Genomic DNA, 14,925 nt, shown 5'->3' on the forward strand with positions numbered 1-14,925 from the left:
ATTTATCTGACATTTTTATTCATTAGTACATGTGAGATGAATATTTCACACACTGGACCACCACACAGACCAAATGTAAAGCAAGAGTTTCACAAAAAGGGTTAAAACCAGTTGTGTCTCTTGGATACACAAGGTCTTTTTAGGCACTGGTGCCGTGGCAGTTTATTACGCCCTTCTAACAAAGTGAAAGTTTGGCATTCGAAGTAAGACCAGGGTAGAATTTCTGTCCAAAAGAGTCGGCACACTCAGTTGATTATAAGCTATTTCACTGAATAATACCCATTTTACACTAAATTAGCAAGTACATCCACTAGAACGAGCAATTGACTCTTTTTCCACTGTCAGAAGCAAAATGATTAACCCTCACTGTACACTGCTACCATTTAGTCCAGTTTTCTCTTCCAGCCTCGTTCACTATTATGGGAATGATTTTCAACTATTCTAATGCAAGGCTGTGATGGACCAATATTTGCTGATAAGAATGAATTTTTTTAAATTTTGAAGATGGAAAATGAGGATGCCAACCACCACCTAAAACCTGCAAGGTGGATCTGGATAGATAGTTAAAGTATCCACCTCTGTGTCATGTCTTCATCACAGCCAGTTGGAACTGGAGCAAATAATTACCCCTTGCCACTGCAGAGCTATCTGACATGGAAGTGAATGCAGAATATCCCTTTTCCCTATTTCGATAATTGCCATATATTAGTGGGTGTTGGTGAGCTTTCTGTCAAGTGTGAAAAAACTTGAGTGAAAACATGAAACTGGTGTCAAGAGATATAAGTAAGAGGAACCCCTTTTGAATGATACTTGCTGCACTGGTGCTGAACGTTAATGCTGGATGTTAATTGTGAGCTGCTGAGTCAACCAACATGGCTGGGGAAACCAAACTGATTTGTTCTAAATTCTCTAATGGGCATTGTTGCTTTATATTTTGGCCATGTGTGTGCTGGACTGGACCATCCAAAACAGGATCTAATCAGGTGAAGTTTTGGTTTTTTAAACTCCAGCAAACCTGACTTCATTTATCATGATGACTGGATGTCATTGATGTGGCTAAGTACTTAGAGAAACTGCGTCCTTCTGGTGCACTGAGGTCATATCAACTTCTGCATTACCCGACATTTCCATCCCCGGCCATGTGTTTCGCTGGCAGATTGCACAGCCTTTATCTGCTTCTTCTTTGAGTGGAAACAATGACAAATGGATAAAGTCTTAAAATCCCCAATCTCTGTTCTTGTATAAATCCAGAGACAGGTCAGCTTTATTGGCTTAAATAATGCCTCTTTTTTCCACATATTCAACAGTACATTTATTTGTCCCCCATCTAAAATGACTGATGATGCAATCGAAATTTGATATTTTTTAATCATATTTTAGCTCTATGAAACAAAACACAGATTTGTTAAAAACAGTTGATTTTGTTTGTAAAGAATCCAAATTACACAACATGGATCCCTTTAAAATCTTAAAGGTCAAATAAGTCTAGTGAGGTCGAGCAGCTACTGAGTGAATATCCTGTACCAACCAAACGACCATAGCTGCTGAAAATAAAACAAAACAAAACCGTGAAGGGTCAGTGTTTGATTAATCCCTTCTGACATGCTGTGGTAACAGGAACGTGCGATGTGACAGAGCAATAATGAGAAGGGCGACCTGTTCCATCTTTGGTTGTAAACTGCTTGTTCTAAAATGATGAAAACACAGCCATTTTTATTTTCACACAGTGCCATACTAATGAAAATCTACAGTACACACTGGAACTTTCATTTTGATAATCTTGATAATTTTTACCGAATGACTTTTTGCACAAGAAAGAGCTTCTAAATTCTACTGTCTCCTTCTGCTTTTCATCGAGCTCTTTCTGATTAAGCCCATAAAGGATCAACAGATCAGTGGGAAAGCAGGTTCCATCCTGTCTGGTAGTTCCTCTCATAAGTTGACTGCTTCTTCTCTGTAGAGAGCAAAGGGCAGGCCACACACGTCGTGGCCCAAAGTGTTTTTTTTTTGGGCCAATGGCCCATCCTTGTCTTTAAAAGAAACTCGGCTTTTGAATGCAAAGGTATGCTTTAGCCACCCCAGATCCATGCTGTAATCCTTGACATGGTACTCAGTACATGTACTTGAGCTCAAAGTCCTCAAAAGCAAGGAGGGAGAAGAGTGAGCATGCAAAGAGGTCAGAGGCCAAGAGGATTACAGCATGATGTGAAGTATTGGACAAACCAGGTGTCCAAAACAAACACTGAGATCATATCTGGCACATTTTTTGCTCATGAGGTTAAGGGAGGAGAGCAACCATGTCTGCATCTTTGGAAGTTGAAAGAAAGCAGACTCATAATCATAAGAGGGCAGTTTTGCAATGACATGTGACTGTCATGGAGAAGTGGACGTGTTGTAGAGATATAAACACAAACCTTCTTGTCAACAAATGGCCTCAGAAGAGTCTTTGAGCAAAATGCTAAAACTTGTTGCTGCTGACCTGCTTCAGGGGAAAAAAAAGAAGAATGTATCTATAGGGGATCAAAAGAGAGTCGCCTTAAAAGAATGAAATTATAGTATGTTGCCTGCAGGTGTTACTAAAGAAGAGACAACACAAAAGACAGAAAAGGATGTTGTAGAAAGCACAACTGGTGAGATGGAGGATCGTACACGGTTGAACAATCAAGGGATTTCAGGATTCATGTGTGTATGACCAGAGATTGAAATGTTGCATGTATTATAACTTGGCCTTACAAGAAAAGATAGTTCAGTTTGTATCACGTTGGGAGTATTATTATTTTCCCATAAATCACATCAGATATGCCAAAAACAAAACAGCAACCGGTTATCTTACTTTTAACCCCCCACATCTCTGGCCAGAAAAAGAGTCAAACCCTTTCGTCTTGCTTCAAAGAAGCAGCTGGCTGTGGCCGTTGTCTCTTATATCAGGGAGAATACTGTTTGAAATGAAGTTTTGATCTCAAGACGTTGTGAGTATTATTTCAAAATATTGTATATGTAAAATATGAATGTTTCCTTGAAGACTTTACAGTTTAGTCATTTTATATGTAGCTGTAACAAAGAGACATATTGGGTTGTGTCAGTTTATTTGCCTTTCAGACGGTTTCTACAATGAAAGTAACCTGCACCTCATGTGTCCATGATTCAACATGCAAACACTTACATATACCCAATTTTCTAGAGGTCTAATGATACATAAAACATATTTCACCCCTGTATGTTTATTGTATCTCACATAAATATCTAATTTTTCTAAATCCACTTGCACTGCAATATTTGTTAAAGAAAAAAATATATATTTCGAGCACTCCCTTCATGCACTCTCTCTTATAACTATCACAAATTGAGCAGAAAAAGTAAACATCTTAGGACCATCAAAGTCAGCTAATCACACCCTAAAGTACAATACTGTGAGAATGTTGGTGACAAAACATTAATGTTGATGTAAGAAGGCCTTAATGGTTGATGACTTTAAGTGCAGATTTGTCAGATAGAAGCCAGACATCGGGTGTGGTCTGAATAAGATATGTAGCCTTGAGACATCTAAAATAACACCTCGTCTTTTTCATACCAGTTTTCATATCAGTATTTTCTAAGTAATGTGAAAGGTTTTCTTCTGCTGAAAACTACTGAAAAATTCAGTGCTGAAAATAGATTTATCCTGCTGTATGAAACATTTTGAATACAGAAATATCACTGATGATATTCCTACTAAAATGGCTTTTGTGCGGAGTTGGGTAGATTATTTATTTGAAAGTGGAGAATGGCAGGAAAGTGCCCAGAGAGATTGGGATAATATGTTGGTAAAAGGCCACTGATCAGGAAATGCCCCATTGGAGCTCCATTTTAACCTGCAGTTCATGATTTTACAACTGCAACATCATCTAAAATAACCACAGATGAGGTATGTGTCTTGATTTTGGCTGAATTTGCATCTAAAAACAAATTTATAGATAGAGTGAGATCTGATATATCTGGCGCTGCTGCTGACTTAGCTAGCAGAGAGAGAGAGGTGTTGTTAGAGGAAAGGTCCACGTTTTAGTGAGACCACTTTGGTGGAAAAAATAACTAGATGGGTGCTTCTTTGAAAAAAAAAGAAAAAAGAAGTGACTGAGAAGAAGTTGTGAGAAAATCTGTTGCTCACTAGGTTTGCATGCTCACATTCAGTTGAGGGAGAGCATCTAAAGCAACATCAAACTTGATAGGTGGTATTATCCAGTTTCATATCTTGCCTGGAAAAGTATCAAAACGAAAGAGTCAATATTGCCTATGTGTGGCTTTGCGGTTGAACTGAACTGATGGTGGCATTTCCATGAAAAATAGCTCTTGCACAAAAGATGACAGATGTGCAACATGTAAAATCCCCAACCCTGGGAAGAAAACCTCTCTGTCATGTTCTCACTTACCGGGAATGACCTTTGTGGTCAGCTAGACAGCTAACTCAAATTTACCATAATGAGCTGAAATTATGTTTCATTTAGAGAGTCAGTGCACAGGCAGCCTTGATGTGGGCTGATTTACAAGTGAAAAGGGACTCTGAATTGCTGCATGCGTGAAACTGTATATCCAGATGGGACATAATGAAATACCCATACCAGGTTTGGATAAATTAGCTACATTTTTTGGGAGAAAACTTCACATGTTTACATTCAGCATGTCTTTCTATGGTTCATTTGTAAATATTTTAGAAGGCACAAAGTTTTCCCACTGTACCTGTTTCAAGCCTTAACCTACAACCTTCCAATACAAAGAGATTGCTTTGTCGGTCATTTGCTTGTCATTCAACTCTGAACCAACAGAAGCCTTGAAAGTGGTGAGTGCAAAACTAAACACACAAATCCCATCCCAGATTCTCTAAGTGATTCACCAGCAGTGGGATGGAGGAGATCTGTCATTCCCATCTCTGAATGGAGTATCTCAGCTGTGATGGACAAAACAGACCATGCACACACTCTGTGCTCACACTCACAAAAACAAAGTAGAGGCACTAAGGATGGCATTGACAGGCTGACAATCGGGTTCTGGGCCAGCAGTACTGTGGGAAATGACCTTGTTTGGACCAATCAAAGTGACTGTGTGTAGTGATACTCATTCATATGATAATTGCTGTAAAGGAATTCCATCGGTTTAGGTTGCTGTTTACACCCTTTTCTTTAAGTTACTCGGGGTCTCACACAAACACAGACACGCAGAGCTTAGCCCGTCTTTTTTCCAGATTTAACGGGTATTTTTCATGTTTGAGGTAAGATGAGTGCCATCCATGCTGCCAGCCTTAAATAATTACTCCACCATTAGTGGCCCAGGGAAATTTATTGCGAGTGGAATCTAACGTGCTTAAATACGAAGTGGATGATTTGAAAAATATGCTGCTAAAACTGCTTGATTTACTGAATTAAGGAATTTATTCTAAATGATTCCAACTGAATGCGGGAGAAAATGTAGATGACAGCCATGCCAGATAGTATTGAAATGATCAATGTGTACAAGTAAAAAAAATTGTGTTTTAGTAATAACGTGTAGTAATAACGTGGCCATTTTTACTGGCCTTGTGACTTTGTGTTTCCACAGTGGCAAAACTCTTTTTGGAGCAGAGAGCAAAGGGAAAGACTGAACGCTTCACACTCGGCCAAGTTTATATCGCATCTGGTAATAAAAGATAGGGACATGGTGAAATTGGCAAAACAGCCGACTGACTGGTGAAGAAATCACTATTAAAAAACTGATTAATTATTATTGCATGGTTTTAAAAAGAAGGGAAGCTTTTGGGTCATTATAGGGGGATCATTTACAAACCTAGCGTGTAGACAAATATGTGTTAATGTTCAGTCATTACTACCATCTCCCCAGTGCGCATATAAAATCATTCACACAGTTGCATTATAAATACCTAGTCAAAAATAACTGCCTGGCAGCTGAATATTATGGCATTAGGACATTGATTTAATGTTATTGCATTGTTTTAAGTGGAGAAGTGGGTTCAGGTTTGTGATCTAGAGCAATTCTGCTACGTAACATGGCCTGCTTGCAACAGAGGATCTTAAAAAAAGGGTTGAGTGGATTATTCATGTGGAACTTTTTAAACAAATTGGATTATATCACATTTAATCAGCATACTTTGACATTTTAAACCTTTATTTTGAATATAAGCTGCAGGGTTTGAGTGGGTCTTAATGCTGCCGCGTGCAGTATGCAGCCAGTCTACTTTTAAAACTGTGGACCTGGAATAACAGAATCTATCTTTTTCAGTTCAATACACGAAAGCCAAAAAAGCTAAACAGATTTTGCCACGCTGTTTAGCCTGATGATTATTCGTGAAAATAAGACTCCAAACTACATATCTGTGAAGAACATGAATACTCAAAATAGGAGTTTGTTTTCTATTGGAAGCTGACCGCCAGCCAACTCATACGTGTGCAGGAGATGTTGGAAAATTATAAAAACCGAATGGCTTTTTTATTTGATTGTAAAGATATTCAGCAATTTTAAATGCACCCTTGGAACTTAAAAAAAACAACCACAAATACTATCAGTAAAATTACCATTTCAGTGTGGTTTGACTTCAGCAGACCTTAAACTTATTAAAAGAAAAAACACCCATGCCTTGGCAGGTGTTTATACTGAGGAACACCACAAATGAACAAATACGTATTTTGTTGTTCTTTAAGGCATCTGTTTCACAAAGAAAGGACTCCATTTTATGACACTTTTCACAACCAATGGTATGAAAGACACACGCATAAAAAGGCAGTAAGAGATTGTGAAAGTGGTGCTGGGGAAGTCAAACTGACGGATTGTTTTTCTTATTGAATAACATCATTAACTTTAATTCTGTCCAGCGTGGTTTCACTTCATTGTGATCTTAACCAAATGCTTGACCAAAGCTTTTCTTCTGTTGCCTTTGTTTTTATAAACTTAAAACAACGGGTGTGCTGTTAGATGATACTGTCATTGTGGAAGAACATAGTTTTTTTTTTATTACTTGTTTCCAAAAATCTGCAGTGGAGGCACCATGAATTCTGTTCATCGATTTAGTAAAGCCCTACCTCATATATCGCTTCAACTGCTAATGTTCAGTAGGGCTTCATTAATCTCTTGAATTGGGCCTATGTTTGGTGGGCATTTTTCTTTCTTTCCATTTCAGTCTGTTTCTGATTTACAGGGCTGAGGTGAGTGGCCAAGAAGCTCTCTTGTCTGCCAACAAAGTAAATGTGACCCTTCCAGAGCAGTCTGTGCTTAATCAGATATGTTGGCTGCCAAGCTCTTTGCAGAATGGAGCTTTGAGATCTACATATCTGCATTTTCCGCCAGTCTTTAAAGTCTTGGAAACAAATGAAAGGTACTGTTAACACAGCTGCCCATAATCCCCAAAACACTGTATGTGGAAAATAATAAATGCACCGTCCAGTCATTTTGTTTATATCTAAAAGGAGTATTTGTGTTACAGTTCAGGCAATAAAACTGTGAGAAACTTAAGTGTTTTTTTGTATGCTTGTTGTTACCAAGTAAAAAAAAATATTCCTGCTCTTTTCTTATTGTGTGAATCTTCAGTCTTTTCAGAGGAGTGGTGGAACCACCCTCTGAGTCATGACTCTGCAGCGTGTCTCTGTGGCCTCTTTCACATATCAGTTGTGCCTTATAGAGAAAAAGACATTCACATTGAACTTGCTGCAGTTCTCATTATTCACACATGCCAGAGGCATCTCAGCCCTGCATCGCTGTGTCCTTACACCCATTAATCCAGCGTCGCTGAATCAGCTAGGTGACGAAAATTGAGTGGAGTGTTCCGAGATGCCAGCTTGATGTATCGGCTGCAGATCAACTTAGACTCCTGTTCCGCCTCTGTACTTTAACACATGTCAAGATGCACAAAGAAGGTGATTCAGCCACTGCATCGTGAGAGAGGCTTATGACATTTAGGTCCTTGTTGTACCTTCAAAACACTCACATCCATAACATTATTTTGTTTGTTTGTACTTTTAGGTCACAAAGACCCACAGGGGTGTCATGTAAATTACATCACTAAATATTTTTTAACTCTATCTTCACTTTTCTTTTCATTTCCAGGTCATGTTTCATGAAAAAAAAAACAGGCTCAGACAGACAACTTTATTAGAGCTAAAATATGGATTCAATTTTTTTCACTTTCACCATAGTGGACACCCTTTTGACTCATTAATTCTTCTTTGCATTACCCCATTGGTCAATCATCGGAGGAGGGCAGTCTTTGGTACTATATGATCACTTCATAACCTTATGTCATAAGAAATGTAACAAATAATAAAGTTGAACAAATCAATCACTTTTTTTTTCCTGCTTTTTTCTGCATGGAGCTTAATGCTAACAGTGGGAAAATACAGACAATTCTTGGTACATTTGTGTCTCTGTAAAGATTATTTGACATGTGCAAAGCATTTTTTTTAAATTATACTTTAAGTGCATGTTAAAGCATTTATTTTTTTCAAAATTCAGTAATAGTTTCTCTTTAGTAAGTCGTTTTAATCCATCTTGACGGAGCATATGGTATTAGGCAGCTTGCAGTCAGCATTTTGTGATCATTGGTTAACCACATAGATGGGATGGATTCTGACAGAAACACTCATGTCACATGTCCAATAAAGATAGAGCAAAGCTGTTTGGCTTCGTGAGGCAAATTCATCTCAGCATGGGATATAAATGGTTTGTACAAAGAACTGCAAAATAATAAACCCCTTTCAGTTAAAATAACATGAAAAAGTGACTCAACGGAAGCCAGAGGCAAGAAACAAAATGAAAATAAAACTAAACGTTTACGGGTAGATTGTGTGTTACGTAATTACCCCCATCCATCCCCATTTGACCTTTTTAAATTGGCTTCTTAAAACATTAAACACCTGAAAAACCTTCCGACCCAACAGTTAATTCTGATGCCTGTCTCATCAAGTTAAATGAAGTGTCCAGGCTTTGTCCACCATTTGTTTATATATTGCTCTGTCCGTTTTGCAAGACCTGGTTAATAATTCTTGACATTTCAGGTCATGTTAAATAACAGCTATCATGTGATGAGTTGCACTAATAAATATCTAATGAGACTGAAGGGAATGATGCAGTAAATGCCTGAGTGGCATTTATCATGCCAAGCTTGGACTGCATTGAGGTTATGTGAAAAGGAAGCATGTCTGGGATGAGTGAGACTTTACAGATGGACTGATTTATGGAATTTTTGTCAGATGTTTTTCGTAACTCACTGTGGCAAAGGATTTGGCAGTTCCTATTTATTTCCACTGCAATGAACTCAATGCACATAATGAACACAATGTTTGAAGGTAGCATATTTTCAAGCCACTGAAACTATGTGATTGCAGTGTCTATTTACACTAAATGCAAATTCACACCATTTTACTTTAAGTGAGAATAAGAGTACTTCAGTGGAAAAAAAAAAAAACTGCCTGCAAAATGGGTTCCGTTTTCACTGAGCAATCTAGGGCTCTCTGGTGTCATTTGTCAAACTTGAACAGTGTAAGAAATGATCAGCCTAAAGCGTGTCACTGTATTATCAGCTCAGCATGGCAGAGACGAGGACTGGTTTGTGCCTTACTGCCACTGTATATGTTGGAGTGAGTCAGAGTGTGTTTAAAGAGATCTAATGTATTGATGAAATGTGGAAAAAGAGAAGCTTCTGAGTGGTCAGAGAGTAAATGGAGTGAGCAAGGATTTACATTTAGAATATTCCCTCAGCTTGTAATGCAAAGTACAAGTTTACTGTAAAATTAAATGAGCTAGTGTCCATTTGGACTCTAAGTCATCCAATTATGTTACTTTGGAGAAAACACAGCTGCCAAATAATGAGATTAACAGATGTTGACCCTCACTCTCACACACACACCCACACATGGATGGTAGTATTAAGCAACCTCTAATGCACAAGTCCAGCAGAGTTACATCCTGTCCAGCCTGAGCAGATGTTGATGTGAAGGGGCCAGTCATTTTTTTCTTTAAATGTCAAGTATCTTCAGTATCTAGCAGCATAGCACAAAAACAGCATTGCGTAAAACAGAGTACCTCCAACATTACATGGCCAAAGAGCCGTTTATATACAAGCTGTCAACAAGACGAGGCCAAAATGTTCCTAAATGTGAACAACAGCACGTCAGCTTGTTTAGAAACTGATTGTACCAAATATACCAGAGGGTTGGCAGAGAAAGGTCTATGCAAGCAACAAAATGACTAAAGCAAAGAATTACAAGAGAATGGAAAATAAGGCAGCATTACCCTTGTGTTAACATCATAGATGCCTTATACACATATGTTCCACTGGTATATGCCGTAAGTAACCCTGTATTGCTCCAGTTGCTACTTGATTTTGACAAACATTTCGATAAGGGAATAGATCAAATCATAGATGTTATGATGACTATAAATAAGTTCCCCTCTGTGAAATATCAACTTTTTCACCTTGTTAATATGTTCATATGGTGTTTATATTCTTGTGGTTACGAGACATATCACTAGCAAAATCAGACATGAACATTATGGGTGAGGATTTAATGTTGAATGATTGCCAGCTAGGTGGGGCTCTAGCAAGTTATAGGAGACGCTAGCACAAACAAGGTGGAGAAGTTAGTTGATGTGTTTTCCTTGGGTTGTTCAAATTGCAAATGTGACATGTTGTGTTCATGGCTGTGATTGCCTTTAATCAGTGAATTGGTGCAAATGAATTAAGTTAAAGTGGCAACCACGTTTTATGTGGAAAGCCCATGATTCTGGCACACAATAAGTGAGAGTTTACAGCCCTGATCAATATTTTATTGCTGATTGTTCTTTACAGTATGAGAGTAGCAGAGTGAATTCTGGAGTTGGAGGAGAGTTGAGAAAGTGTTGAGAAGTGATGTGGGTGGAACTTATTTGCATATTCATAGACGTTCGAAAATCATACAATATAAAGGAATGACAAAAGATTTTGGATAATTCAGTTTTCAGGAAAACAGACGAGTTCTTAGGGGAACTGTCATGAACTGCTGGAATGGGACTTTAACATTGTGGGAAGAGAACAAAAGAGTGAAGAGAAAGTTCTCATTTCCAGAATCCCAAATGCTTTCAGTTTTGTCAACAAATGGAGCTTCTTTGATATGCATATGATTGAGGCACAAGCTTTGTGTGTGCACAAATACTGCAAACAGATTTCCCCCTTCGCATAAACTGATATTTATAAAGAATCTATGATGAGAATGTGTGAGCCTCTCACGTACTTCAGACCACTCTTGCACGTGTTTTCCAGAACAAAAGAGGTTTTACATGGTGAAGTGGAAATGAGGAATAAGGCATTTATCTTCATTTACATTCATTCATGGCTATAGACGGGAGTAGAAATCTTATGCTCTCATTTTTCCAGTGACACATTATTGTTTTTCTACATTTTAATCAGAAATCAACAGAGAATTATGTCTGGCCCCATCTGGATGGTGTTCTTTGGCATCAGTGCCACCATATATAGGCAACAGCAATATTCAACAGTACTTTTTGAATTTGTTACCTTGTTTTTCACTTAGTTTTGCATTGCAGATTGGTTAAGGCTTATGAAAGATCATGTTTTTGTTTTTGTTTTTTTAACTTGAAAAGCATCTTTAACTTTGGAAATTCTGTGTGTCGGGCAACAAAAAAATCTAAACCCTATTTAGTTTCTTATACTGTTTTTCCCCCAAAATAACCTGTTTGAACAGGTTTTTAAATACAGGTACATCTGCTAAATCAAGCTGATTAAGTCTTTAACATTATTGCTCTATAGGCTAAAAACTTACAGGTCTAGTATATCTTTCAGAGAGCAGGCGGGTCACTATGAGAGCAGAAGAGATAGCATATCATTGTATCCCGCAGGCTATATTTCAGCTAAATCTGGAATAATCGGGCTACTTACTACTTTTGACTGGACCATGGACGTCAGTACCACACTGCAGGACAGAAAATAAGTTTCCAGCCCTTGGAAAAGAAAAACAATGTCATCCTATTTTGTCCACAAGATTTTTTTACAATCATCTTCAGAGGCTCCATGCGACATATTATGGTTGGTAGATGCACACTTTTGTGAGGAAAATAAGAGCTGTGCCCATTTTCGTTGGGCACATTAGCGTGCATACCTGGGTCTTGGGCTCCCATTAATGCTGAGCTGAGCTGGAGGCGATTAAAACCTGTGTCTGCTGCAGAGTAATTTTACTTGGGACTGAACGCCGGTTAAACACAGAAAAGTTAGATGTTAGTGGGTGTTAGCGGGTCTTTTGACTGGTGTAAAAAGAGTTTTACAGACTGATTTTTAATAGGTCCTGCCAAAGCAGCGATACCGTATATGACATGTGTACAGGTATGTGGGATTTATTTATACGTCAGACTGATTCTTTAAACTTATTGCCCAACTGGCCTGTTTCTATCCATTGAAATTAGGGAGCAGCCGTTGCTTTTTGCTTGTTTGTATTTGCTTTTGTTTTCTTTAGTTTTTTGTCTTTTTTTCAAATCTTTTCATCTTTGTCACGTTCATGGGGTTTTCCCCATATTTTTGGTTTTGTGTTTATTATGCTTAATCACATCTTATTTTAAGTCATGTTTAGTTAAGTTTGCCATTGCCATGTTTTGTTTTCGTCACAGTTTAGTATTTGGAATCCGGCTCAGCTGCGCTTTTTGTTAAAACCTTTTTGGGAATAAACTAAGTTTTTCTTTCTACCTCTGGAGTCCGTGTCCTGCCACACCCAGCCTTTCTGACAATCTTGAATTATCTCACATATCAAATCCATGGCAGAAAAAGTTTCCAGGGTTGTATTCAAGACCTTCTTAGATGTTTGTGTAGCCTCAGCTTTGGTATTTCAGTGGGAACCTTGAACTTCATTTTATGTGTGTTTGCCATGACAAAGTGTTCATGCCTGGTGATTGCAAACACAAGTAATTCCCCACTGATTCATATCTCTGACACAATCGAGCATTTATACAGTTGGCTAAATTTTCAACAGATCCATTGGAAAATTCTTAATAAACATTTTGAACTGTGATACCACACACTGGAAAAGTCATAATCTAGTCATGATTAAAGTCTCACAGCATGGATAAATAACATTAGCTTTTATCAAATTTGAAGAAAGCAGCAACATTTAGTTACAGTTCTGTTTGAACCAAGATGAAACTTTACGTTACCCTTATGTCCATAAGTAAACTTAGATGTGGTGCCTTTGGCCTGGGTAGTCCCTCATAAGCATCAGTGTCCACACCCTGCTTTGGCAGGAACATCATGTGTCAGGGCTTTTGGTAAATGGAAGACTGTACATCTTTTCTCAAAGTGAATGTTTCTCAGATGACTTTTGACAATTACACAAAGTGAAAGTGTTTTGTCTCTTCACCAAATGAAACGCTTCCTTTGTGTACTTTGGAGGGCTACTTTGCTTCCAGGCAGAATGTTTTTCACATTCCATCCACATTTGTCATTACATTTGCCAAAGGAATAGCAGTCCTACGTCCCTTTTTAGCCTTTACGTTTATTTAATCAGGGTATGTGGTTGGAACCTGCAGGTTGTTACAGAACCATCTTTAAAGGGGAGGAAGTGAACAAAAGCACACAGTGGAGACAGTTGTCTTTGCTGTCAGCTACTTCTGTGAATACAATTTATACATCACCTCACCACAATTGACAGAAGGAAAATATTGTTTGTATTTTTTGGTTGAGGAGTGAGAATTCCTTCTCTCATCTGTTTTTATGTGATATCGCATGCTTACTTTCAATCTGATTTCCTTAGGATATGGCTTTATAGCTTTGCTATGATATCACTGTCTCAGTTATTGCAGCACATACATTCATGTACAGAAATTCCAAAAGTCACATGAGATAAAAATGGAAATGGTGGGATACCTTTATGTTCCATGTGAGTGTATTTCAGGTAGAAGGAACAGTTTGTACAGAAACACAAGGGAACACTCACTCAAAGATGGAAACTGCTTTTGAGTACTTTTCATCTGCAAGACATGTGTTAAGATCAACTTCAAAACAATGATGATTTTTTTTTTGCTTTTAAAAGAGGGGGTTGCAGTACGGAGACAAATGTGTTTTTGAGGCCAGTTAGGTGTTGTATATATCTGTTCTCTTCCAGACTCTTGGTAATTAATCTGTGCTTAAACGCAGACCATATTTGCATGGAGTTGTGGTCAAACTGTTCTACATAGTTCTCATGAAGCTTTCCAAAGAGCTGCAACTGCTCCAAAACTTGAAAAAGACCATGTGTGTTTCAGTGTAGGACCAAATCAAATTTCTCGAACGCACTCAATCAGCACCAGTGTATGGCAGGGAATCAGGAGGCTCAGAAGCCAGCGGCTGAGGTAACATTATTGGGCCCAGCATTTTTGAAACAGAACTTCTGCCTGACTGGTTGAATCTGGATTTTTTAGCTCTCAAAAGACCAGCAGGCCAGACAATCATTCGGTTGCTTTTGGATGAGTGTGAGTTTACTTTTAAGTCTGCCCCCATTCTTTCCACATACTTCACATTTTCTCGTCCAGGTTTGTGTGGCTCTGTAGAGTCTATCCTGTCTGAAGTCTGCAGCTGGAGGAAAGATCCACACAAGCACAAAGGTGGACTCACGACCACGTGTCCAACTTTAAACTTTATAAGTAGCCCTGGCAGCCCTAACCTAATCTAAAAAAATATGAGCCTTTCTAGCAAGTATCATTCTTAAACTATTATGTTTTTCCCATGTTATCCCCATTCAGATGTCTGCATTATGGGAACCCTTGACCATAGACTTTGAGGTTATGGATGGCAGCGGAGCAGACTCGGAAAACATCATGTTTTTATTAAAATTCAAGGAAACTGGAAAATGTACAAGAGGTGGTTAGAGCAAAAATGCACTCAGATGTAGAGAGCATTGAGAGAAGTACAGCTTTTATATTCTCATGAAGTTGGGACACTATGTAAAATGT

This window comes from Odontesthes bonariensis, chromosome 8, assembly GCF_027942865.1.
Source record: "Odontesthes bonariensis isolate fOdoBon6 chromosome 8, fOdoBon6.hap1, whole genome shotgun sequence".
Lineage (NCBI taxonomy): Eukaryota > Metazoa > Chordata > Actinopteri > Atheriniformes > Atherinopsidae > Odontesthes > Odontesthes bonariensis.